Source organism: Leopardus geoffroyi, chromosome A2, assembly GCF_018350155.1.
Source record: "Leopardus geoffroyi isolate Oge1 chromosome A2, O.geoffroyi_Oge1_pat1.0, whole genome shotgun sequence".
Lineage (NCBI taxonomy): Eukaryota > Metazoa > Chordata > Mammalia > Carnivora > Felidae > Leopardus > Leopardus geoffroyi.
In genome coordinates, this window is record NC_059331.1 from 91,094,973 (window position 1) to 91,118,193 (window position 23,221).

Below are 23,221 nucleotides of genomic sequence, written 5' to 3' on the forward strand. Positions count from 1 at the left end.
ACACTGGAGTCGAAAGGCGATTATAATGCAGTGTCATAATGCGAATCCATTTTGGACGCAATATACCAGTCCCTTCCTTATTTATTCCCCTTTAGGCTTCTATGACTTCTGTTCCCATTCACAGCACTATTCTATGACTTCCCCAATCCCACTCCCTCCTTGTCTTTCTCCTTGCGCATCAGCGCTTCTTTTTCAGTCCCCTTGGCATGCTTCTCCTCCTCATCCTATGTCCGTACTCTAAACGTTGGAGCGCCCCTAGGCCCCATCCCACCAATCTTCTCTGTGTGGTTGTCTCATCAAGTCCCTAACACGGAACGTCATCCATGTAATGATTATTCACAAATGGCTTGTCTCCATTTCTGACCTTTCTGCCAGTATCTGGATTTATATATTTAATGACTTCATTGACATCTCATCTTGGACATCGAAAATAATCTCAGGTTTAACCTGTGCATTTCAAAGCTCTTTATTTTTACCTCTCCTCACACTCCTCCCCCCAAAAAAACACACCTGTTCCTCTGCCTGTTGTCAGTTAATGACACCATTATCCATCCATGTAGGTAAACACCTACGGTCAAAGATGGGCTCTCTTTTCGTCACTCCTAGTGTTCAGTGCGTGAGCACCACTTCAAAATACATATCCTAATCCCGACCACTTCTTACCATCTGTACGCTTCTTCCAAACCACTCTTCTTCATCTCTTGCTTCTTTCCCCGAAACACCAGCTTAATGGTTTTCCTTGTCTTCATCCTTGCACCCTTAGAGTTCGTTTTCCACGTAGTAGTCAGAGTGAGCTGTTAAAAGTATAAATCTAGGGGCGCCTGGGTGGCGCAGTCGGTTAAGCGTCCAACTTCAGCCAGGTCACGATCTCGCGGTCCGTGAGTTCGAGCCCCGCGTCAGGCTCTGGGCTGATGGCTCAGAGCCTGGAGCCTGTTTCCGATTCTGTGTCTCCCTCTCTCTCTCTGCCCCTCCCCCGTTCATGCTCTGTCTCTCTCTGTCCCAAAAATAAATAAACGTTGAAAAAAAAAAAAAAGTATAAATCTAATCATAACATTCTCTGAACACTTTTCATTGATGTGAGAGTAAAATCTAAACACATTACCAGAGTCTATATGACCCCTAGGATCTGGTCCCCTTCTTGTCACTCCAACTTTATGTCCTTATCCTTATCCTTATGTCACTTTGTCCTTATCCTTTCTGCATGGACCACGCTGGCCTTCTTTCTGTCCCTCAAACACTCCAAGCATCTTCCAACCTTAGAGACTCAATCTTCTGCTCCTTCAGTCTAGAATATTCTTCTTCCAGAACCTCAAATACCTGGTTCCTTCTTATCTTAAAAGCTCAGCTCAAATATTACTCCCTTAAAGAAACCTGCTTTGGTCACCCTATCTGAAGAATCCTCCCACCTGCCGTGATTCATGATTCTTGATACCATTATCTCCTTTTAGCTTTTGTCACAGCATTTAGGACTATTTGAAGTTACTTTATTTGCTTGTAGCCCACTGGAATAAGCTTCATGGAGACAAGGTTCATGGGCATGTTGTTGATGCTTTTAGCCTTAGCAACTACCAGGTGCTAGATAAATGAATGAGTTGAGGTTAGAATCAAATACTAAAAAGATACAAAACAGTGTCACTCTAATTTTAGGAGGTCAGAAAAAAATCATACATGTCTTGAGACATAAATACGAATTAGCAAAGAGGGACCCAGGCAAAGGGTATGACATATGCAAAGGTGCAGAGGCAAAATAACATGGAACTTTCAGGGAATGGAACATTGTTCTGTACTCATGGAGCCTAGAGCTTGAGAAGGATGGTCTGGGGACAGGAGTATTGGGGACAAGTGTTGGGGAGAAGGAAGGGGTACAAGGGAGTAGTAGTTAAGCATTTGTTAGGGAGGCAAAAGAATCACATTGTCAAAGACATCAAGTCTCCTATTGAAGAGTCTGAACTATTTTTCATGAGGGCAAAAGCCCACTGAAAGGTTTTGATTAAGAAGGTGACCTAGCAAATATGATTTGAGGAAGATGGTTCCTGCTGCACTGTAGAGAATGAATTGTAGAGCAGAGGGTGTTTCTCAGCTGAAGTCTGGGAAGTCATTTGCTAGGCTGAAAAAGCTCTGGAAATACAAGTCTTTCTCGGCTGCTTTAGTAAACGGAATAGTAATGGAATTCACCTCATGGTGTTGCTATTAAAAGTAAAAGAATTAATATGTGCGAAGCTGGGAAGATGAAGAGAATTTGAGGCCTTCTCAAGTTTCTCAACCTCCTCCTTCAGCCTAATTAAAAAGATGGCAGTTTTTAAATTACTCATAATCAGAACTCACAAACATGGCCTCAGAAGTTATCAATAAGTGAGCTGCTCAAAGCAATACCACGAAATTTATCCAGACGACACTTACACCACAGAAGCAGCTCTCTGGTATGCAGCCTGGAGCCAGAAAGGGAATTTGGATCTACTGAAGTAGGCTATGCTCTACACTCACATACACATACCCTAGGCCTGTCTCCTTAGATGTTATCTCATATTGTAGACCAAGGCATTCCTTCCAGTCTGGATCAGTGCTTTCTATGGTGACAGAAAAAAAGAAGAAGAAGAAGAAGAAGAAGAAGAAGAAGAAGAAGAAGAAGAATTATTTCTCAAATGACCCATCTATGGAAATCCTCAAATCGTGAACTGTGAACATGTTCATTTATTTGGCCTTGAAGACCAGCCTGCATGTCCTTCCTAATCATTCATTCAATGAGGAATCACTAAAATGCTTATCATGTGCCTCTTACTATGCTGAAGATTGAGAATGAATAAGACATGTTTCCTGCCTTCAAGACAACCAAAGCAGTGTGTGAAAATGACCATGGCAGGTAAACTCAGTACTCACGGAAGCACCATGAACCAATATGTAAAGAAGACTGGGAGGAATCCGCGTAGGGTAGGATAGGCTGTAGTTAAAAACACAAGCGCAAAAGTCATACAGACCCGGGTTTGCTTCTGAGACTTTCACTTAGTAGTCGCTTGACTCAGCCTCTTTCATGCTCAGTCTCCTCATCTGCCAAATATCAATAAGGACCCGCTTCATCAGGCTAAATTAACTGAGATGATATATAGAGAGCACAAAGCTGGACACAAGGCACTACTCATATAGATGCATGTGCAGCAGTAATCGCAAATATAGTTTATGACTCCTTCCTTATGTGATTATAAGAAGGAAGTGTGGAGAAGTTATCCAGTGGAATAGAACAAAGGTATTCATTACTCAATAAAAGAAGTTGCATCTTTGCCAAATGCCTTAATTTCCAGCAGATGCCTGCAGGCTTAGTTACTTGCCAGGAGCACCTAAAATTCCAGAAACTAATGACAACGATTAGCAATAAAAAAGGAAGTTCTGACCCAGCAGTGCCTTATAATGTGGATCAACTTCCTAGGCACGCAGATGGACGCTGTTGACCGTAAGCTTCTCTCCCTGGTACCAGATTCGAATCTCACTGATCAGACTTCTTTTTTTCTTTTAATTTTTTTTTTAACATTTATTTGTTATTATTGAGAGACAGACACAGAGCGTGAGCAGGGGAAGAGCAGAGAGAGAGGGAGACACAGAATCTGAAGCAGGCTGCAGACTCTGAGCTGTCAGCACAGAGCCTGATGCGGGGCTTGAATTCACAAACCAGGAGATCATGGCCTGAGCCGAAGTCGAACGCTCAGCTGACTGAGCCACCTAGGCAACCCTCACTGATCAGACTTCTGATGGGCACAGGGCAAAGAAGCCTCAGGCTATCCGCCAGCCATCACGTAAGGACCCCGAAGCATCTGTCCTGGACTTCCTCATTGTAGGACGTATCAGCTTGTGAAATATATCCCTGCCGAGCCCACTCACACAGCTCCAACTCCTCCGCTAGAAAGAATACTTCACTTTACACGGCAGTTATCACAGCCAGAGATGCCTGTGCCATTTCCTGAATTCAGAGGATGAAAATAAAAAAGAAAGTAATAGCTGTCATTGTTTGTATGTCTTTATGCATGTGTGGGAAGCATTAAATCTGAGGGAAAAACATCAGTTTTTCACCTTTCCCCTTTATTCTTGCAACAAAATTTTTGCAAATTTCTTTCTTCTCAAATCATACATTATCAAGAGAAGCTTTGAAAAATGGGACTTTGCATTCATCCCAATTGCTACCTTAAAAATGTGATTGCTTGTACTTCAAATGAGTTACCATAGAATGCATTCAAGAAGGACAAGCACACACCCGAAAGCCAACAAAAGAAAGTCTCCAGGGACAATTTTGAAACTGTTTGAAGAAAAGTACTGAAAACTGACCATTGTAGCAGCAACAATCAGGGCTGGAGAGTCTGAGTTGAAACTAACGCCATGCTGCCTGGCGGGCCTACTTGCACGAACATAGCACAGTGGTTGTGAACAGCAACCAAAGAATGGACTCGCCTCAAAACTGCGATTTCTGCAGTGTAATTACTCAGAGGCATTTGATCCAAGATATATAATGTTCTAACCCGTGAATGCCAAAATCACATACCATCCCCACCTCCTTCCAGAGTTGTTTGTCATTAGTTCTGAAGTGGAAAGCATTTGCTACAGTGAAAATAGTCAAAAACAAAACAAAGACCAAAAAAAAAAAAGAGAGAGAGAAAGAAACCCTCCCCCTTCCACACTCCACCGAAGGTACTCTGAAATCAAAATAAAATGGGAATAGAAGGTGAATATATATGGAGAATATCTGCCAAATTCCAGGTGAACTTAGAGAGGAGAAAGACTCTCCTCTGCCCTTGAATACATTTCACCCCCCCCTTCCAACAACGCTGTGTTCCCAGATGACCGTATTTAATTCCATTATAATCTAGAACAAAGGTTTTTTTGTCCCACAATATTATGGCAGAGTTTTACCAAATAAACCCATGAATGAACTCTGTGATTTAAATTTATACTTCAGTCTCCATAACCAATAATCACACCCTTTTCCGTGAGTAAGTTTCAATGTGGAGAAGGTGTCTGACTCATACCATATGGAAGGGGCATAAGTGTTGTGGATCAGAAGACTGAGAAGTCAAAACTCAAATGACTAATGATTTTGTCTGAAAAGGGCTGTGAGCATGGCTTGTCGTAGTTGGAACAGCGCAGACCTGCATTTGCAGGATGACAGGGCCCACTCTGACTTTCAGCAGGATCTCAGCCCTGGTGGAGAGAGGCGAAGAGGTATCGTCTTGTCTCAAAGCCATTATTTTAAAATAGGGGCGCCTGGGTGGCGCAGTCGGTTAAGCGTCCGTCTTCAGCCAGGTCACGATCTCGCGGTCCGTGAGTTCGAGCCCTGCGTCGGGCTCTGGGCTGATGGCTCAGAGCCTGGAGCCTGTTTCCGATTCTGTGTCTCCCTCTCTCTCTGCCCCTCCCCCGTTCATGCTCTGTCTCTCTTTGTCCCAAAAATAAATAAACGTTGAAAAAAAAAATTTTAAATAGATCAAAGAAATGAATACCTTAAATTGGGTACAGATTTTACAGATAAATTCAGCAGGTCATATGTATTGAGTCCCTTATAAAAGCCGACCATCAGTTTTCAGTTTTCATGTGAAAGCTTTGAGGCCTTAGCCCCTGGCATGCCAGGTTCCTTCAGAGCAGTGTGACCATACTTACTGCACCAGGCAATAGTACATTATGACTTTACGTATTTGTGTAAGAACTTCATCAGCATGGGGTGCCAGGGTGACTCAGTTGGCTAAGCATCCCACTCTGGATTCCAGCTCAGTTCACGATCTCACAGTTGGTGGTACCAAGCCCCTCATCGGTCTCCGCGCTGACAGGGCAAGGTCTGCTTGGGATCCTCTCTATCCCTCTCTCCCTGCCCTTACTCTGCTCTCTCTCCCTCTCTCTCTCTCTCTCTCTCTCAAATAAATAAACATTTAAAAAAAAAGAACTTCATCAACTTATCAGCTGATATTTGGGGAGTTCCTTGCTTTCTGCCTTATATTATTCATTCTGTCTTTTTACAAGTCCTTTATTCATCCTGTACACATTTTTATTATTTTTTTATTTTATTTAAATACAAGTTAGTTAACGTGTAGCGTAATAATGGTTTCAAGAGTAGAATTTAGTGATTCATCACTTACATATAACACCCAGTGCTTATCCCAACAGGTTCCCTCCTTAATGCCCATCACCCATTTAGCCCATCCCCCCACCCAACACCCCACCAGCAACCCTCAGTTTGTTCTCTGTGTTTAAGAGTCTCTTATGGTTTGCCTCCCTGTTTTTATCTTATTTTTCCTTCCCTTCCCCTATGTTCACTTGTTTTGTTTCTTAAATGCCACATATGAGTGAAATCATATATTTATCTTTCTCTGACTGACTTATTTCACTTAGCACAATACATTCTAGTCCCATCCATGTTGTTGCAAATGGCAAGATTTCATTCTTTTTGATTGCCAAGTAATATTCCATTGGATATATAAACCTCATCTTCTTTATCCATTCGTTAGTTGATGGATATTTGGGCTCTTTCCATAATTTGGCGATTGTCAATAGCACTGCTATAAACATTGGGGTGCATATATCTCTTCAGATCAGCATTTTTGTGTCCTTTGGATAAATACCTAGTAGTGCAATTGCTGGGCCGTGAAGTAGCTCTATTTTTAATTTTTTGAGGAACCACCATACTGTTTTCCAGAGTGGCTGCACCAGTTTGAATTCCCACCAACAGTGCAAGAGGGTTCCCCTTTCTCCACATCCTCACAGATAACTGGTTTCCTGAGTTGTGAATTTTAGCATTTTTGACAGGTATGAAGTGATAACTCATCATGGTTTTGATTTGTATTTCCCTGATAATGAGTGATGTTAAGCATCTTTTCATGTATCAGCCATCTGGATGTCTTTTTTTGGAAAAGTGTCTGTTCATGTCTTTTGCCCACGTCTTCACTGGATTATTTGTTTTTTGGGTGTTGAGTTTGATAAATTCTTTATGGATTTCAGACATTAACCTTTTATCTGACATGTCATTTTCATATATCTTCTTGCATTATGTCTGTAGCCTTTTAATTGTGTTGATTGTTTCCTTTGCTGTGCAGAAGCTTTTTATCTTTATGAGGTACCAATAGTCCATATTTGCTTTTGTTTCCCTTGCCTCTGGAGATGTGTCAAGTAAGAAGTTGCTGCGGCCAAGGTCAAAGAAGTTGTTGCCTGTTTTCTTCTCTAGGATTTTGATGGTTTCCTGCTTTACATTTAGGTCTTTCATACATTTTGAATTTGTTTTTGTGTATGGTATAAGAAAGCAGTCAAGGTTCATTCTTCTGTGTATTGCTGTCCAGTTTTTTCAACACCATTTGCTGAAGAGACTGTCCTTTTTCCACTGGATATTCTTTCCTGCTTTGTTGAGGGTTAGTTGGCCATACATTTGTAGGTTCATTTCTGGGTTCTCTATTCTGTTCTATCAATCTATATGTCTGTTTTTGTGCCAGTACCATATTGTCTTGATGATTACAGCTTTGTAATACAGCTTAAAGTCTAGAATTGTGATGCCTCTGCCTTTGGTTTTCTTTTTCAATATTACTTTGGCTATTCAGGGTCTTTTGTGGTTCCATATAAATTTTAGAATTGCTTGTTCTAGCTCTGTGAAGAATGCTGATGCTATTTTGATTGGGATTGCGTTGAATGTGTAGCTTTCTTTGGGTAGTATCAACATTTTAACAATATTTGTTCTTTGATCCATGAGCATGGAATGTTTTTCCATCTCTTGGTGTCTTCTTTAATATCTTTCATAAGCTTTCCATAGCTTGCAACGTACAGATCTTTTACCTCTTTGGTTAGGTTTATTCCTAGATATATTATGGTTTTTGGTGCAATTGTAAATGGGATCGATTCCTTGATTTCTCTTTCTGCTGCTTTATTATTGGTATATAGAAATGCAACCAATTTCTGTATGTTGATTTTATATGCTGCAACTGCTGAATTCGTGTATCAGTTCTAGCAGTTTTTTTGGTGGAGTCTTTCAGGTTTTCCACGTGGAGTATCATATCACCTGCGAGCCAGTACACATTTTTTAAGTGCTAGGTACTAAGGTTATAACAATTAGAAAGAAAAAATTCCTGTCATCAAAAATTCTATAGGTTCTCTGAGAGACAAGAATGGGGATAGGAAAGCAGGCCCACGTTTCTACAGATCAGAACAGACTCTTCAAAGCAAATGCTTCCAGCCTTCCAAGGATCTTTCCCCCTTGGGATCCCCTAAATCCCCTTCCATTTCCCAGCAAAAATCTCTCTAAATGTTCAGAGCGACAAAGTCATGGGTTCTTTTTTCCTCATTTCCATAGACAACATTATGTCCTACAAAACCCAACATTTCTTCACTACCTCCAGCTTTGTGCATATGTGTATGCTGACACGGAATTCCAGCAGAGAGAGCAAGATTTCAGGGTGGGGTGGGGTCAGTTAATTCATAAGCAATTTGCAAAGCTGGAAAAGAGGAAAATATTACAGATACCATACTCCATGGTAATGAATTGCATAAAGAGCAAAGATTTGTTTTTTCACTAGAAAGAAATAGATAGTGCTCAACATTTAGACAGTTTTAGTCTAATTGAGGTAAATGAAGTCCACAGTCTAAAGAATCACCGTGGTTCATATGAGAATTCTTTGAACAGACCTAAGCCACTCACCCGTGGCTGGAAACCAGCCGGCTGCCGACATAGTGCCAATACAATGGTGGACACTAGGTCCCTCATTCATTCATTCATTTATTCATTCATTCATTCATTCATTCATTTAACAAGCATTTATTGACTACCTACCAGAGGGTACTCTCTTTATCAAGCCAAGAGTCATGGCACACTCTCTGTATGCAGGACACTGGGGTAACTCCTCTCCACATAGTGTTCCCAAGTATTCCTGTGGCTTGCTGAAATGAATCAGCGAAGTCACCAGTAAATGAGCCACATTCCAACACAAGCAGTCAGACTCCAAGGAAAAGCGACGCATGACCCTGCTCCAGCCCTTAAGAAGCTCACAGTGAGAGCAATACACCACTTTTGCAGGCTGAATCCCACTCTGCTGGAGGTGTACATGTGGGCTCTTGGGCCCCAGACAGAGAGTTCATTTATGGTCCAGCGTCTCTAGTTCATTTGCATTTTCCACCAGCACGCCTTCCTTAATTCATTCTCTCTCTCTCCTCGCTTTGAAAAGAAAAGAAAATTTAAAAATCTGTAATTTTCTTTCTAACTAGTGGGATTTTTTCCCCTGCCCCTTGATATCTGTGGGGTAATTACACCTGGCTTCAAACAACTGTTTTTCAAGAACCTGTTCTGTATTAGATATTGTCGCGGGGCAGAAATGCAAGTACATCGGCAGTGGGCCAGTCAGCGCTGGGAGGGAGCCGGCAAACCAAACTCCTGCCAGCCAGGTCTGTTGTTCAGTAAAGGCCCAGGGTCACCAGGTCTTCCTGTGTTTCAAGAAATCAAAATACATTTTTTTCTCTCAATGTTTTAATAAAAGACACTAATTCAGATATTTTGGAAATACAGTGGAGGACAAACAAGACATATTTCTCAGGCTGAAAGACAGTAAAGTTTGGTTTCTGCCTTTAAGAGACTCGCAATCTAGTGATAATAAGATAGGAAAAGAAGAGAGATACAAAAAAGAACTTTTTTTTTTTTTTTTATGTGAGAGACAGGTGGTAAGCCCCAAAGAAAAGGAACATTATACATGCAATCGCAGGGAGGAGTTACATTTTTAGCCGGGACGCAGCAAAGGGCAGGAGACGCAGTATTTGTCCTGGCCTCAACAAGTGTGGACGGTCTCACAGGCATTCCAGGGAAGAGAGGGCGGATGAAGCACGGGGAATGATCTGGATGAAGCTGTATAGGTGGAAAAGAGCAGGGTGCCTAGGGGCAAAGAGGAAGGGAGCAGTTGGGTTTCCTTGAGGATTCTGAAGGGGTAAAGCAAGAGGGACGAATGGTGAGGTGGGACCCATCATGTAGGACTGAGGAATTCACGGTGATGCTCCATCCCGCGGGGGTGTGGTTCCAAGATACACCTGCGTGCGAGTCAGTAGTCTCTTTAAACAAAGTCAAGACATTAAAATGAGACTGGGTAGTCCGAAACTTAGAGAAGGGCTATGTATCCTATCAACTTCTGGGTGACTCTCAAAGCAGATTCACAAATTCTGTGCTCTAAGAGTTACACGCTACATTCAGGAATGAGACCCGTTCAGCTTTATTAATCCAATATATTATTTGATCATAGAACTATTTTTTTTTCTTAGAACATTTATTTTTTGACCCTGAAAAGAACAAAAACAATGCAGTCAATATTGCTAGATGCAACAGGAAAGCCACTTAGGCCTTCATGCAGTGGGGTGACAGGACACGGGTGGTTGTGGTGCCTTGAAGACCTTTTAAGAGTAGTGCGAACCAGAAGAGCAAAGGGGAGAGACCGGGTACAGAAAATCAGCTAGGAGGCTATCACAACAGTCCACAGTCATCGTAATGGCTCCCTATTATATAGCTCTCCATAAATGCTATATTTAGCACCCCACTTAGCACCCCACTCGAGGTGCTCTTCATATCGTGCATGTTGTAATGACAACCAGAATTGGGATAAGAGCAACGCTCACTCTCAGGGCAAAGATGGATCAGCCAGAACTCACCCTCACCCCTCCCATCCCCTCGGCTTCCTCTTTTTTTCTGTCTTTCATCTGCTCTGCTCCCGCCTTTTCTCCCCCAGCTCCGGCATATGTGCCCTATAACTCCAATTTGGACGAAAACAAACATTTGACATTTGAATACTGCCATCAAATTATTTTTTGAGCACTTGAGATTCATTTCCCTCTCTTTACTGCTCTCTGCCTTTTTCTTTAAGACACGCTTGTAAGCTAGGACTGAGAGAGAAAGCAGGTGGTTAGTTGGCTCTGTGGGGGCTTGAGGGGCTTTAGGATGGGATTTGGTGCCAAATCCAACTTTCTCCTTTTATTCTCCTGGGTTCTGGACACATGAAGATTGATAGCCAAGAGGAAACTAATTCCAGCTTTTGTTCATAACTAAGCAAGTACCTGATCTCCCCTCCCCCGTCCTCCTTTTCTGATATTACAGCTAAAATCCTGGGCAAAGTCCAGAAGCCGAGAAGGCTCTGGTTTCCAACAAGCCCTAAGTGGCTGGATCACTAGAGCAGATTCCAAGCCTACTAATCCAAATATCCATTCGTACGAGTGGCAAATGGCCAGTCTTCCTCCCCAGCTGCTACAGGTGGGACAGAGAGCCCGCGGGAGGGTCAGCACTGCTAGGCAAGTGCCACCCAGTCCGTGCAGCCTGCAGACTGGCAGCGCACAGGTGGCCGTGAAGCTGGCCCCTCGGTCAGTCGGTCACTGGGAGTAAAGGAGCCTCTGCCTGTCTCTTTGAATTACAGTGATTACTGTCAGTGAGGGAGAGACAACCCAGTGAATGTCAGCCGCCGCCCATCAGATCTGCAGATTTTTCTCCGTGGAAGAGAAAAGTATTTGGGGAAAGAATGGAAATTAAGGAGGAGAGGGCTAAGGCTCAAACATGACCCAAGAACAAAAAGCATTACCCTTTCTCCAAATGGTATTATTTCAGGAAAACTGGACAGACCTTCTGCCCAAACTTCTTACTCCACTGAGCTATCAGATTCCATTATCAATAATTAATCCATGATAGCCTTTCATATTGTCCTTCAGCAGTCTCTTTCGATATGACTATCCCTGAAAGGCTTAACATCCACATAATCTAAAACTTTGCTGGGAATTGGTTTTGCTGCGGGCTACATGGGAAACTTGGGTATTGGGAACAAGAAGATTGCTGCGCAAAAAAAGAAAGAGGAAGAGGAAGTGGAACAGCCCCAAGGTTCTCTTGTCAACCTCATGTTGCATACCTGCTTGGATGCTGATATGAAAATAGCATTTTCTCCAGTGATTTCAAGGATGACTCTGGGTAAAGTCTTGGATGTTAACAATGCCCTATCCCTGTTTTTTCAGGAAAAATACCATATGGGAAATGTGGAAATTTAAGCAAGAGAAGTATAAATGTAAACATAAACATAAAATCTATGATTTTATAAGTTAATTTGGTGATACAATCCTAATATATTCCTTAAGCATAACTAGTATATAATTAATATATTAAGACATATATTATAAACATGTTATATGTGTTATAGAGTATGAAAGTACATATTATATATAAGTATATCTAATATATACAACCATTATGTTTAAAGGGATATGTTTATCCATCTCCCAGTTCATTTTGTCTACCTTATGAATTTCACATAATTGGAAGGAATGGCAATAAGATCCATACGAGCTAACATGATTTCTGAGGTTGGTCAGTTTTTAGGAGTATTTTCTAAGAAGGAACAAGGTAACCAGATTTAGGACACCCTTGGGACCCTTATTTTTACAATAATTCAAAATAGAAATTATGGCACAAACTGAAGGGGAGAATTTTGTCATTACATTCAAATTTGCCAGCTTAATTATTTCCCGTGGAACAGAAACCCTTTCGGGATGACGTGAGTTTGGAATTTCGTTAACAAGGTAGGGATGTGCATTTCACATCTTGTAGCTCAAAAACGCAGCCCCTCTCGTGACAACAGAAGACCGGGCTGTGTATATGCTACGGTGGTTTAGGAAAAACCTGACAAGCTAACAATAGACCTGCGTGCTGGGAGGAGCAGTCATTTGTTTTCCCTTGTATTTTCTTCCCATGAGACTCCACAGAGAGCCAGATGCATGCCCATGCATGCATAAGGCAAGAGCATAGAAATTAATATGCCTCATCCAGAGAAATTTCAGTCACCTCGCGCTAAGCTGCTGGGCTCATCTTTGGAAAGTTCATCCTTGAAGGCTGAATAAAATTTCTGCTGTTCCGCTTTTTGTATAAAGTATCATGTTGTTTGCTTAAGAATGGAAAGTTCATTTTATTAAGCTTTCTCACTGTGATTAGGTTCTTCAGAGTATTAGCTCTGTTATCATTTTTCAAGTGTGCCTTTTTAATAGTTTGCTCTGCTGACTTTCTAGAAGTTCTCTGATGGGGTTTTCTCAGCCATTTTTACCTTCTGTCCGTATCATGTTTCACTGTTCTGCAGCATTTAGATCCTTCACATTGCAGGGCAGAAGTGATTCAGGGCAAAACAAGGGGGAACATATGCCTTCTTTCTTTAAAAGTCGTGGATGGATATGTATATCTATCCAACTTTGGGAGAAAAGCCTTTTTTTCTTTTTTTTTTTTTTAAATATGTGCTCTACTACTCGATGTAGTCACATTAAAAACCTGAGGATAAAATTTGTCCTCAGAAGTCACAGTTTCTTTTCAGAAAATTGAAAACCTTTGATGAATGTTGCAAAGCCCCAGAATTGTTGGGTGCTGTGGTTTGTGCTGGGGATGTCACGTTAAGTAGGAGAAAACTCCCACAGACCCTCCTTAGTTCTCCCCACTAACACCAATTCTTGTTTTGAGTCTGCTCTCAAAGAGTATATGACACCTACCCCCACCACGTGCAAGCAGTGGCTTCTTTCCTAGGAGGTGATTGATGGCCAGGAGGCATCCAGCTGAACTGTCTAGTTTTTCAAAAAAGGGATAAAAGGAAAAGCAAGGAGATGTGTATGAAATGGGGTCCGTGGCGGAGGCGGGGATATAGTGGGGACAGATTCAGTAAAGTTATCATTATATGTCCAAAGGAGAGGACTTTGAAAGAGAATTGAAGGACGCGTGTAACGGGAACTGTCTGTCGGGAGAAAAAAAGCTAGGTGACAGTAAACTCCATCTCGTAACTCCATAAAGAATTCATCTGGCGCGGGGGGTTTCGGTTCAGCAACGAGTCGGACATTATCAGATTGCCTCTAGAAGTTCCAACATGTATTACCCTCGATGAGGATTTCTCCCTCTTGGTGGTGTTGACATCTATGGCTGGATAAGCGTTTGTCGGGCGGGTGTGTTCCGAGCACGGGAGGCGGGTTTGCAGTACCCGAGGGGAGGCCAGTACCCGCTGCGCGCCAGGGGCAGCCCACGCCCTGAGTCATGACAACCAAAAATGGCTCCAGACGTTGCCGCATATTTCCTGGGACCAAAATCACCCTCGTTGGGAATCTCTGGCCTAGACCCGTGGTTTTTAACCTCGGTGGCAAAGTGATAGAGTGAACCATCAAAGTACAAGTGCAAAAGCCTATTTTCTAAGATATTAACGGATCTCTGGTATGGCTCAGACCTTGATGTGGTTTTTAAGTTCTTAAGATGATTCTGTTCAGTCTAATAGGTGTAATCATCAGTTTAGGAAACAGTGAGTGCGTGCCACGTGCCCCGCATTGCCTTGGGGGATGAGGGTACGGCGGTGACTGAGACACGCTGTCTTTGGCTTAGAGAGGCTTAGGATCTAGTGAAGATATGGGCACACAACGGCTACTTCTCTAATATGTTGTACTCGGTTTCCTTCCAGTTACATGTACAGGACACTGTACATCACATGTCATGACTGTCATCACAGAGGAAGAGCTGGTAGCCTGATGGCAGCGTTCAAGATAGCACCAGACTCCTGCCAGAATGGCTAAAACTCAAAGGCAGTAGCATCAAGGAAGTGAAGCCGATGGCACTCACACACGTAGCAGTTTCACAAATTCCTGCTTCGATGTACATACACGCACTTGTACGCACACTTCACTGCCACGTACAGACTCACACACACGAGCCTTTGTACACAGACCCGTCACTGCCCTACGCATACCAATACATACATGCACTTGTGCACGTTCATCACTGTATACATATACACACATATGTATACTTGTACACATATACTTTGTGTGTATGTATACATGCCTACATATACTTATATACACACACTTCACGACTGTACATATACATACATATATGCACCGTTGCTTCCCCACATATACATACTTCACAGCTGTGTACATATCCATACATATGAGCCCATGTACACATACTTCATCGCTGTATACCTATGCATGTATACTTATACCCATTCATAAACACTTCATTACTATGTACAAATATATATGTGTATATATATATATATATATATATACACACACACACTTCACTACTATGTACGTAGACATACATATATGTACTTGTACACATACACTTCACCACTGTATACGTGTGCATACGTCTATACACTCGTACCCACACACACCTGTAAGAGAAATGCTGTGTGTATAGAAACAGCCACAGCAGCATGTAGGAGATGCTCTCAGTGTCTTGCCCACACCGCTTAGCACTTGCTGTTCTCTTATATGCCGCTGGCTTCTTAGTATAAGCATCTGTGACTCTGCCAGGGAGCCTTCCCAGTCACGGAAGCATGCCCTGCCTGTGCAGACAAAAAGTGCCGTGAAGCTCCCACCCCAGGAACAGCTGCCAACCGATGACAGACAAGAGCCGTCCCACCCAGCTAGAGAATAAGCTGAGGTCTTACGTCTCTACTCCAGTTCTGTGCTGTTTCCCAAAGGACTCCGGTGTGGATGAGATCCCCTGGCACTCACTGATGCACTCTGTGTTAGATTCTTTCCCTACTCCCCCCTCAAACGCCACATCAACTATTTGAACTCACATCTGCTGGAGGGTCTTGGGGTCTGCTCTGGGACAACCCAGTTAAAGACATAGCATTATTTATATAAGCTAAAGACATAATGAAAAGAAGAGGAAAAAAAAAAAAGAAATGCCCATCAACAGAAGTGTGGCTAAATAAATACAGCACATCCATATAATATCATGCTTTAATAAAAATGAACCAACTGTAGCTTCTCATAACTACCTGAATGAATCTCGCCAAACTTAATTTTAAGCAAAAAAATACTACAAAACAATATCCACTTTATGATTACATTAATATGACCTTTAACATCAGACAAAACTAATTCCTTGTTCTAAAAGGTATGATGGTGGTTACCTTTGGGAAGAACGAATAGCAATGAGGGGACCGGGAATGTTCTATTTCTTAACAGCCACAGTATTACATGTGTATCTTCACATTGTGATGATTCAGTTATTTTTGCACTTCTTCTATATAGAGAGTTCAATTAAAAGTTCTAGAAAATCTAGGGGTGCCTGGGTGGCTCAGTTGGTTAAGCGTCCACCTCTTCATCTCAGCTCAGAACTTGATCTCAGGATGTTGAATTCAAGCCCGACATTGGGCTCCGCATTAGACATGAAGCCTACTTTAAAAAAGAAAACTTTTTTTTTTTTTTTTTAGAAAATCTAAATGTTCATCTTAGGGTCTGTGAGAAAAGCAGTAGATCATGTAACAGGGAGGGTTGGAGTGGGGGAAAGGAGGGTAGAAAACGACATAGTAATAGCACTAGCTCACATTAGAGAGATCACTAATGAAGGTTGGGGGCCACCATGAGACTTCGGGCTAAAATCAACAAAACAAGCAGAGGCTGCCCTGAGCCCGATCTCTGAATTGGGAAGGAAAGGGACTAGAATCGCACTAATTTTCACTCACTGTGCCTCCCCCTCACTCCCCACCCCATTCCTCATTCTTACTCTGAGAATAGCTTGATCCTGGCTGAGCTGTCTTAAGTGCTGAAAACATTAGCAGTAACATGTTGAATAGAGACAGGGAAACCAGCATAATGTGTAATGAAGCATTAGAAGCATAAGCCATGCTAACTTTTCAAGAGGACTGAAGAGAGTCCTTTTCAAAAGTCTTAACAACCTAAAAAAACAAAAAAACAAAAAAACAAAACAAACAGAAACATGTTCTTTCAGTGGCTTTTCTTGAACACTCACTTTCACTGTATACCATAGGTACTTACTGAGCAATTTTCATCTGAGACTGAGCACCTTAGACTGGTGCTTTGCCCCAGCAGCTAGGTTCTGCTGATAAATATCCATGAGAAATGCATCACCAATTTTATTCCCAGTCAGTAGGTAAATTAATTACTGATAGCCAAGGATTCATTCGTATTCTTTCCTATCTTCCCGGTGTGTGTTTGTAAATGATTGCTTGCTCTAGGCAAAGGATTTTGATTTCTTTACCTCTCGACCTCCAAAAAGGTCTTTCAAGGGCGATGCCATTTTCTGTTTTCTCATGTATGTCTTTATTACAATTCATCAAATTAGCTCACCGAAACCTCAGTGATTTCTTGGCTGTAAAATGTTGTAAAATTGGAGCCATGTTGCTCTTAGTAGCTTTTGCAATCTTCATTAGTATTTATGAATGTGAACCCAGGCCGTGGCAGTAATATTCCCATTACTGAAAGCCTGTTAAGAACCACATTATTGTCTTACCTTAATTGGACTTCTGTCTGAGAGGAAAAAATAAAGAACTGATTTAATTGTCTCCTGCCATTGACCTATGATATTTTTAAGGCATGGGCTTGCCTCATCTCTACCAAATGGGCCCTAGGAGGGCTGGTCACCTTGGTAGTAAACTTCTCAAAAAAAAAAAAAAAATCTGTTAAAAACTGGGGTCAAAACCAATTGGATAATGAGCTGAAAGGAGAAGTCATTCTCCCAACTTGAGGTCACATTAGGCTCCTTCTGAAAAGTCAGGACCTGGATTTAAGCATCTAGATAGTGAGGGACTTGAAATTAGATTTTAGAGGTTATAAATCTTTCCGAAAAAGAATTCTGCCATCTTTCCAGTTCTTTTTCCCTCCTTTAGTTTGGGTTCTTTCGTGCTTCAGCAACAACAAATGGATTGACTTTTCCAATTCTAACAACGTCTGTTCCCTGGGTGGGATTCTACTTTAGAAACAGAAAACTCTGGGGAGTTTCCTCACGCCAAAGAACTATACGGCTGATCTCCACAATTCTGATTCACTGGCTTTATTTCCCAGATGAGCCATTGGACTTAGATGCAACTTTAAATGCATCGAGAAGGCAATGAGATCAGTACCCTAGAGCTACCAGCTGCTCTGTCATTGAAGTCGCTCCAGCAACATCTGAGAAAGAGCCCAGTTTACCTACCTGCCCCCTCACTACCCAGGCCAGTCATGTTTGGGAAAACCTCAGAAAGAGGACTATTCTCCCTTGTGGAATATTTGACAGACGTGGGTCACCTTTTTCTTCTAGATTCTCCTTTTAGTCTTTGAACTGGAATACAGACACAGCAACCCTATATTCCAAACTAAGAAGAGGCCACTTCTGCTGGCAGTGGATCTTTGTTTAGAATTTATGATGTATTTATTTGAAATACTTTCACATATTGTATGTATTCAAATGATTTAGACCCTAGACTGTACTTTGCTACATACTTAACAAATTTAGTGAAAGGTAAACTGGTATTAAAAAACAAAATTTCACCCAAAGTACTCGTTGTTCACCACCCTCTTACCAAGCACTTGTTATAATACTGACAGAATATCATTTCCATAATTTCCTTTGCAAGCTATTGTACCTGACCTTGCTCAGTTATTCTTTATACTTTTTTTAACTTTATAGTTTCTTTGTTTTTATCAAAATAATACACGTACATAATTTTTACACAAATTCAATAGGCTTATAAGAAAGAACAACTGTCTCTTGCTTTTCCAGCCACATGCATTCTCCACAATCACTCTGACTCTTTTGATAATGTCCTCCCTCTGTCTTTCTGGAACTCCTGTTGATTAAATGTTGAAATTCCACAGAGTATTCTCTAGCTTTCCTGTTATATTCTCTACTCTCATTCTCAGTATCTTTATCAAACTTGGAGAGTTTTCTCAAATATACCTTTCAATTTTTATGAATTTCTACTTCTGCTATTTCACTCCAAAAGCTCATTCTTATTCTCTGAATTTTCCTTTTTAAGACCATGCTGTGCCTAACTGATAGATGCAGCATCTTTTCTTGTCTCTCTCAGCACGTTATTGCTTTAAAGCATTTGCCTCTTGCTCCTTGTGCTGCCTTTATCTACTCCAAGTTTCTTTTTCTGGTTGTTTTAGTCTCTCAGGTTAGAAGTTTACTCAAATGTCAATTTATACTTTCCTTTTCATATTATATTTTTAATAGGTAACACATTCCCATGCCTGAAAATGCAAAAAGTACATCAAAGAATTCAGTAAACTTTTCTCTCCCATCTTTGTCAAACATCTGCTCTTTTCTGATTTCTTGTCCATTGATAACCATGTCCTCGCTTATCTCTCCAGAGTTCCTTTATGCACATAAAAGAAAATGAAGAGTCTTCTATTTTTCCATCTACATAAAAGATAGCATATTAAGGGGCACCTGGGTGGCTCAGTCGGTTAAGCATCTGACTTCAGCTCAGGTCATGATCTCACGGTTCGTGGGTTCGAGCCCCGCCTCAGGCTCTGTGCCGACAGCTCAGAGCCTGGATCCTGCTTCGGATTTTGGGTCTCCCTCTCTCTCTCTGCCCCTCCCCCATTCACACTTTATCTCTCTCTCTCCCAAAAATAAAACAAAATTTTTTTAAAAGATAGCATATTAAGTATTACAGTATATGTACCACATTATACCCTGTTGGTTTTTTTTTACATCTAATGGTGTGATTTAAAAATTTTTTATATCTCCATACCATGTGGCACATAGAACAATTCCTCATTTCTTCTCATAGCTATATACTGTTCCATTTTTTCATTATTGATCATTTCCAATGTCTTCCTATTATACACAATTCTGAAATAACATTGTGAAAACATCATTTGACACACATGCAAATGTATACGTAGGATACATCCCACAACTTGGAGATGCTGGGTCAAAAGTTGCAAGCATTTGTGATTTCGAAAATCTGTGTCCAGGTGCCCTCTACTGGAGGTACACCCATCTATCCAGCCACCAGCAGTGCCACGAGGCTTCTCTGGAGACTCATTAACAGAAGACGTACACAAATGCGAAATAGTTCTAATGTGTGTATTCGTTTTCTACTACCTTTGTAGCAAATTATCACAAACTTAGTCATGTAAAGCAACATAAATTTCTGATCTAACAGATCTTGAGGTTGGATCCAAAATGCATCTAAAGTAAGTTGTGCTTTCTAACAGGAGCAATTGATTATAACTACGTGCCCAGTCCCCAAACGTGATCATCAGGAGAAATAAGCACTTGAGATATTAGTCCCCTAGAATGACATGATTAATGAATACATTTTACTTGTGTCTGGAATAGCATATTCTCACATTTTAATTTTTAAATATTTTCATTATGAAATGCAAACCCACACAAAGAATATGCTGAACCCAATTCAATCTATGAAGCACAACAATAAAATAATCATTCATGAAAAACACGTCATCTGAACAAGAAGCAGAAGATAACAAATTGCTAACCACATCACGGCTCTTCCCTGTCCCATCCTTCTACATATCTCCTCCTCAGCCAATGCGCATTATCCTGATTGTGTCTTTATCATTCATTTGCTTTTTCTTAAGAGTTTATCACTCCTGTATGTATCCCCAAATGGTATGTTCAGTTTTGCTCACCTCAGAAGTTCATAAAAGTAGAATCATATAGTCTTGTCCCACAATATTGTTTCTAAAACACATCCATCTTCTTTCTCATAGCTGTTGTTACTTTTATGGCACAACAGAATATTGTGAATAGTACGCAAAATTTCCTTTTGGTGCTGTTGGAAATTGGAGTTGTTTCTACTTGTGTTTCCCTTGTAAACAGTACCAGTAACATTCATCTGCATGGCTTTGGATCATATGTGCAAGAATTTCTCTACATGTTAACATGTGCAAGAGTGTGATTTCTGGGTAATAGATATGCAAATATTTAACTTTACTACCAAACTTTATGCTCCAAATTTCTGTGTGTGGTTTCCTTTTGCTCTATGTATTTTGATACCAGCTCTTTATGGAATGAAAGTTGATGTGACTTTTATGAAATGCACGATACAGTAAATATTGGGGGTCATACAATCTCTAGTTCATCTATTCATCTCTACTGTTGTAGTGGGAAAGCAGCCATAGGTAATATGTTAACAAATGAGCATGGTTGTGTTCTCATAAAACTTCATTTATAAAATAGGTAACAGGCAGAATTTAGCCCATGGGTTATAGTTTGCCAACTCATGTTCTACAAATACTTCAGTATAGATATTTCATTTTTAAATAATTTTAATAGCAAAATATTTTAGCAAAAAAGAAACACAGATAAAACAAATATGACAAAATATTAACAACTAGTTAACTCTAGGTGGTCCCAGTAGTATGTTTTTTAGTGTATTTTCAACATTTCTGTAGGTTTGAAATCTTTCAGAATAGAAAGGTAGGGAGTTAAGAGCTGCTGAAAGCCTAAATAGATTCTGCCCCTCTGCTTTCAAATAGCCTCGTGATAAATAACAGCAACAGTCCGTAAAAGTAAGAGCTAAAGTACTTATTTATGATCTTTTAAAAATGTATTAACGGTCAACATTTTCAAACAATTAAGAAAAAACATGGGAATGGAAATGTTATTACTCTAGCCTCAGGAGTAGGAAGCAATATCAGAATTCTTACGCTAACATTAAACTCTGTTTGTTTGTTCTATGCTTACAAATCTTCAAAAATTTTAGAGACTCCTTTCATATCTTACCAATAAGTAAAATCTTGAATATTTTAACACGTTTTACATCAAAGGCAAGAACCTCAGATGTGTTATTAATTCTGTTAACCTCAGCTAGGCAACAGTCTGCCCCAATATTCAGTTGATGCTATTGGCTCCTTTCCAGAAAAGATTTGTAAGAGGAATGCTTTACATCTTTGGTTTTTATCCTGTTAGCTCACAGGCCAACCGTCTTATTAATAACCCTTTCCAACTCAGAACACACCAAATCATCAGTTTTATCATCTATCAAATATGTCACTTTTAAGAAATTTAAAGATATTTGTGAAAATAATGAATTTTAAATAAGAATATTAAACATATTCATTTTACAAACTTTTCCAGATTTGCAATCTAACAACAACTGAACATTGGTGGAGATTGCATAGGCAAAAGTAAAAAAGTTAATAACACATCTGAGGTTGTTATATTTGATGTAAAATGTGTTAAAATAGTCAACATTTTACTTATTTGTAACATGTGAATGGATTCCCTAAAAATTTAGGGAATTTTTATAAGCAGAGACTAAACATGGTTCGTTTTATGTAACATAAGAATTCTAATATTGACTCCTACTCCTAAAAATATAAAAATATAAAAAAAAATAAGCCTTTCATCTCCTGTTTTCACTTGTCCCAACAGATATTAAAGCACAGTCTACAGCTCTATCAATGCAAAAACAGTGTACCATTGTGGAAAGAGATCAAGGAAAAAACAAATAATGGAGTTGATTATCATACAATCTCGTATCTGGCGAGTGCTAAAAATCAGAGGAAAATAATCAATTTATTCTATATTTTTATATTACTTTGTTTATAATTTTAATTTACTATTTTCAGATTAAGGAGTGGAGTCAGAAAGGTTAATTTGGCTAAAGACATACAACTATTAAAAGACAGAGATGAGAATCACACATAAACCTTCTAAATCCCAGATGTGCCCTCATCTGTCACATCATTCTGCCTCACTGTAAGCTTGAAGCCGCTCCACGAGAGTACAGACACACACAGCCATGTGTGATGGGTTTGTGGAATGTGGCAGAAAACTAGGGAAAGGTTAGTAAAGTTGAACTGCAGGCGAAAGGACAAAATCATTAAGAGAAAAAAAAATCATAAATGAGGAATAAACTTGGCATATTGGACTATGCTCGCTAACAGATTTTATATGATCTGGAACATTACTGGAAACCCCCCAACCCAGGCGCCCAGGGGCCCCTGTGAGCCCTAAGCAGGAGAAGATTACTTGGTAAATTGTAGCGTTTTCTTTCACCAAGGACCCAAGTGACTCAATGAGGGACTCTTCTTCATCAGACATCTCACCCAATAAGGGTAAGGTGTTCCCACTGGCTGGAACAACATGAGCCCCAGAGAAGGTGGAGTGTAGTTCAGGGAGAAGGCTACAAAGACCGAAGACACCTGCAGAGCAAGACTGCAGTGCCTGCTAAATTCCATTTTCTCCTTCCGCAGCAGGGCTGTAGTGCACTCATTAGCCAAACTGTATTTCTCAGCCCCTCTTGACACGGGGTGTGGCCCTAGAACTAATTTCTAATGAATGAAGCGTAAATGGAAATTTGCGCCACTCCCAGGTTTACACCTTTAAGAAGCAAGTAGGGGCGCCTGGGTGACTCAGGTAAGTGTCGGACTCTTGATTTCGGCTCAGGTCATGATTTCATGGTTGGTGAGTTCAAGCCCCCAGTTGGGCTCTGCACTGACTGCAGAGCCTGCTTGGGATTCT

At 40.7% G+C, this 23,221-nt stretch overlaps 1 protein-coding gene across 3 annotated transcripts in view; it reads left to right on the forward strand.

Moving 5' to 3' along the window:
• The window catches only part of GRM3 (glutamate metabotropic receptor 3), a 220,636-nt gene that overhangs the window by 169,216 nt on the left and 28,199 nt on the right, over positions 1-23,221 (forward strand). The window lies entirely within an intron of this gene.